Source organism: Acyrthosiphon pisum, chromosome A3 (assembly GCF_005508785.2).
Source record: "Acyrthosiphon pisum isolate AL4f chromosome A3, pea_aphid_22Mar2018_4r6ur, whole genome shotgun sequence".
Taxonomy (NCBI): Eukaryota; Metazoa; Arthropoda; class Insecta; order Hemiptera; family Aphididae; genus Acyrthosiphon; species Acyrthosiphon pisum.
The window spans coordinates 39,152,742-39,158,231 of record NC_042496.1 but is presented as its reverse complement, the minus strand read 5'-3'; the positions used below and the strand labels follow the sequence as shown (position 1 = coordinate 39,158,231).

At 27.9% G+C, this 5,490-nt stretch overlaps 1 long non-coding RNA gene across 2 annotated transcripts in view; it reads left to right on the top strand.

Moving 5' to 3' along the window:
• Positions 1–812: 812 nt before the first annotated feature.
• The window catches only part of LOC100573495, a 6,561-nt gene continuing 1,883 nt past the window's right edge, over positions 813–5,490 (top strand). Inside the window, exons 1-5 of one of the 2 annotated variants that reach the window (XR_003839861.1) lie at positions 813–1,367; positions 1,551–1,559; positions 2,894–2,902; positions 3,232–3,246; positions 5,082–5,120. This is a non-coding gene — a long non-coding RNA (uncharacterized LOC100573495). Of the gene's footprint in view, positions 1,368–1,550; positions 1,560–1,651; positions 2,903–3,231; positions 3,247–5,081; positions 5,121–5,490 lie in introns of those variants that run through there. The other variant, XR_003839860.1, reaches the window with a different exon arrangement.

The following is a 5,490-nucleotide window of genomic DNA, read 5'->3' as shown; positions in this document are numbered from 1 at the left end:
GTCTTCTCCCATAATTGTTTTTTAATAAATTGTATGTAGAGTTTAGAGTTTAGACATTATAAAACCTAAATTATAGGTGAGAGCCGCGAGATTGACTTTTTCGAATGTATTGATCAGAAGTAACTTTTACTATTTAAATTTTAAGGGTTGACATTCAATAGAAGTAACCACTGTTATGTTATAAGGTTATAAAGTACTGAAAGTATACGTTTTAAAAATAGTGTAATATTGATTTGGCAACACAACTATACATATACCGGGTGATTCTTTTATCATAGAACACTCATTATTTCAAAAAGTGTAAATTTTTTTGAAAATATTTTTTTACATAATTTCAATGGGCTTATAAAACAACGTTTTTCTTAAAAAATTATATTTTTAAATATTTTTTATCCTTATAATTTTTTAAGTTTTTTAATTTTTTGAATGACAGCATATAGTTTTAATTTCATATTCCAAAGCAGAATATTTTTCTTAGTATTTTTATACATGAAAATTGAATTTGGGGCGAGTAGGTTATGAGTTATAAATATTCAAAGTATTGATGAGCAGAGTGGAGTAGTACGGGGTTACCCCACGAAATGTTTGTCGACTTCTCCACTCATCTAAACTTTGAATATTTATAACTCATAAACTACTCGCCCCAAATTCGATTTTCATGTATCAAAATACTAAGAAAAATATTTTGTTTTGGAATATGAAATTAAAATTATATGCTGTCATTCAAAAAATTAAAAAACTTAAAAAATTATAAGGATAAAAAATATTTAAAAATATAATTTTTTAAGAAAAATGTTGTTTTATAATCGACTTGAAACTATGTAAAAAAATATTTTCAAAAAAATTTACACTTTTTGAAATAATGAGTGTTCAATAATTAAAGAATCACCCGGTATAGTTATGTATTACTAATGAGGTCAGCAATATACTATATGTGTAGCTATAATTATATTTTCCTGACTTGGTTTTTCACTGCGATTCCGATAACGCTTTCGGTGAGGTTATATGAGTGTAAATCCTTTCCCCGGGCGGGGAATGACGGCCTCTCCCACCAGGCACCGTGACAGCCCGAAGAGAAGTGCCACCCATGGCTGGGCTTCGAACCGGCGACGGCGCGTGTCGCAACCGACGCTCTAGTCCGCTCGGCCACTCCATACATATTTATATTATCAAATTTAGATTGTTTTTTTATTTCTACCAAAAAACTATTCAATTTCAAAGTTGGTATCCTTCTGAAACTTATGTAAATTCATTGACAACTTTTCAAACAAATCACTAGATTTGCGTCTTTAATCATAACAAATAACAAATATTTTATAATTTTACTTATCAATTACTTCCGGGTATTTTATTCCTAGGTGAAATTAGTAAGTTATTATTTCATTTTTTAATAATTATTTTATTTTATATTTTATATGAGATGCATCTTACATGTGTATATTAATATAGTTTTAAGACTATAATATTATCCATGAATCCATGATCTTATCGTAGAACAATATTATGAATATTTTATAATATTAATAATGAGAGTTTTTATTTTATTCCAGATACACCTGGTACGTAATCACTTTTATTGTAAAATACTATTGTTTTATAGTCTTTATTCTTCTAAAGCTTTCCATTAAGGAATGTATGGATTTCCTGACGATATTTTTTTCTATTTGTTAACTTTAAATTAGACTGTAACTTTCCAACCAATTGCACACATAATTACCTATATGATATTTAAATATCATTACCTACTTGATGTATAATAATAAATTGTTTCATAATCAGTGTATTGGAGTTCAACGTTTGCGTTATGTTGCTAACCCAGATAATGCATATTGGATGACATAATTGCGCATTGTGTTTTAACAAAACTAATAATTTTTATTCTTAAGAGGACGCTACACGGGCACACGCCACACGGCCATTTGTTGACTCCACCTTACAAGTGCGTAACATGGCAAGCTTAGTTCTTACGATACTTTAATTTTTTAGTAAGTTATGCGTATATAATATAGCGTAAATTAAAAATACTCATAACTCAATTAAAAACTGAACTATCGTAAAAACTCACACACGAACACAGATAATGTTCTTAGTTCTTACCATCAAGTTTCATACTAGGTCGATCCACTCTCATTTTTATACTAACGTAGTTAATCGTGGTTTTCTGAGCGTAAATTTGCTACACGCCTAAGGTGTCTACGCACTTATAAGACGGATACAATAAATATCTATATAGCTACAACTAGCGACAGCTTTAGATAATACCATGATAAAAGAAAGAAAGTAGTCCTTGGCAGTCGGAGACCGGGGCCCTCTGTGCAAAATGCAGTACTATGAAGTATGAACATCCTACGGATATATAAGTGTACGGAAACTAATAAATTGTTTACATACTATATGCACAATACACATGTATAAATGAGTACCTAATGGATAATCGTACAAGCTATACTTATACAATTTAAAAAGAGTCATGGTTCAAAATAATACATATATATTTTCCATAAAACGTAAAAAAACATGAATAATCCCTACGGGTAAAGTAGTAACCCTAGAGACTGAAACGCAGCCTGTGGCAGTATGGCCATTTAATCTCGAGACTTGTTATGGCAAGTGGACGGCCGTACGTGTTTGGTCTCCTTACTCTATAGTCTTCGTGATAATATTACTAACTATAGTAACTACTAACTACCTACCTATGTATTTTCTATTTTTTTTTTAATTACTGCAGAAACTTATGTAAAACCTTATATTAAATTAAGAAAATACATGGACATTAACGCAAACAGTTGACTCCCATCGGTAGATCGTTTTGAAATTGTTTGTAATGATATATTTCATTGAAGCGAATAATTAGGTCATCCTTATAATATTATGTTTATTATTTTATTTTTAGAGCAAAGAAGTACGTGCATATTGTGTTTATTTATTTTTTTAATTTGTTTTATTTCGTAATTCAATTGATGTGATTTATGTCTCATATCAAGTTATAACTCATGTAATGAATGATGATGATCATAAAATGTTTAACTATATTTAGACTTATACATCTTCTATAACATCACAGATTATACGTGATAACATGTTGACTCTGCAGGGTTCTTTATTTATAAAATCAATCAACATACATTTTTAAATTATAATTTAATTTTACTATTAATGGCAAGTCCATAATATCCCATTAATTTTAAATGATTATCATTTTTTTTTTTTTTTTTTTTTTTTTTTTTTTAGCGGCTGTTAGGAAAAGTATGTATATATTTTATTTTATTTACACTATTTACGCTATAAATTGAGAGCATATTATAGAGAAATATGCTTCTCCTACAACATCCGAGCCCTAGTCGTGTTTAGACTTTAGAGTCAGCTAGTATAATATTATATTTAATACATTATGCTGTTTTATAATATTAGGGTGCGAATCATAATATAAAATTTAAAAAAAAAATCTAAAGCAAATGTTTCTTAATTTTATTTTAAACCATTTAAAATGTATTTAACAGTTTTACTAACCATCCAATATCAATTAAAGATTTTTTAATGTTGAAGGGTAATCATTTGATTGTATGTTTGTATCTAGTACCTAGGTACTTAAGGTACTTTGTGCTTATTTTTCTGAAACTGTTTTTTTGGTCTAATTTTCAAGTTTGATTCAATACTTTATACAAGGCTTGGCATATTTTTAAGTTAAACTTAATGTTGATGTTATTTGTTAACTTAATTTCCAACTTGATTTATGTGTTCGAAATGTCAATTATTTAATTTTTAACTCATTTTAAAAAACAGATAGTTAACAGTCAAATGAGAAGGTCAACTTAACTGACTTAAAAATTACATTAACTTGTCCATCCTTGACTTTTTAACTCCTGCGTTATGGCCCTCAAACCTTAGACATTTCTTAGATAATTTTAATTGTTGGTAAAAATACTGAATTATTTGTTCTAGAAAACCGATGAAGTCGGGATGCTATATGAAATAGGTTTTGACAGTATGTTGTCATTCAGTAGGTCAATGTAATGAGTGTATTAAATTGATGAAACGTAAATGAATGATTCACCCGATATGAAAAACTTTTATGAGAGGAATCCACCCAAACTAATTGTGGAATTTTGTATTAAATTCTCAAACCTTCGATAGTAAAAATACATAATTTTATTTAATTTTAAGCCATATAATAATTTATAAATTTTTGTGATTAACTTTTGTGAACTTTAAATGACTTAAAGAAATACGAATACAATATATTTCTGATATTTCTTCTTCATTTACAAATAAAAATCATATCAACACTTTTCGAAAAATGACTAATAAAAGGTACTTAGCTGATTCCTAATCATATATCTAAAGAACAAAAATATTATGAAAATTAAACTGTGTATATATTATTATATATTTATATTATATGTCAAAAAAACGTTAATATAAACATTTAATGAATATTATATGAATATAAGTTTGACAAAAACTAGTGTTGCTATAATATGGCCGTTGTTCCATAATTTTACTTTAACCTACGCTAAAAACAACTTATTGTACAACCAATAGATTCGTCGATTTCTATTTTTCTTATTTCTCTTAAGATTCAATGGTTAAAACCTTAAATCAGATTTATTGCATTAAATTATATCGTTTAATTAATCCTAATAACGTATTACATTTAGGGTAGCTTTATGGATAATATACCTACCTATGCAGAGAAATTAGCACTAATCAACTCTGTTAAATAAGTTACCTGCCAACGTTAAAAAAAAAGAATAATATTTAGTTTGTTTTTAAAATATAAAAACTTATGACACAGTTATTTTTGAAATTTTTTTATTTGATTACAATTAATTTTTACGCGTGATTACTAAAAAAAGTATACGCACGTCGTACAGCAACATATTAGTAAGATAAGCCGTGAATATATCCTATTCAAATGAATGTTGAGATTCAATCAAATTTTTTATGTGATGAAAAATTAATTTAATTTATTGAATATTGAATATTTTATTCAACAGAGTTAGGTACTTACTTATTTGATACAGTTATACCAAAATAAATAGGACACTGTCACAATATAGTTTATACGTACACTTTTACAGAAGTTTATAATTCATATGCAGCATATTTTAAGTTGGAAAGTATGTATAAATAGTGTGTATTAATGTATAAGGTATTTTATTAGTTTTTATTTAATTTATGCTGATAACGTTTTTTTACGTACATTTCACCAGCCCCCCCCCCCCCAAATAAAATTTTTGAAATTTTTTTGTGCTAAACATTAGTGCGCCATTAGTGTGAATTTGTACGACTATATTTAGAATTTGTGCGATACTGGTTTAACCGGAAATTTAAAAACATATATGGGGGGCTGGAGAAATGTTCGCCAGCCCCCCTCATGGAAAAAATTACATTTTTGAAATTTTTCTTTTACCAAACATTAGTGCGCCATTAGTGTGAATTTGTGCGACAGCAATTAAAAGTTGTGCGATTCCCGCCGTACTCGGAAAA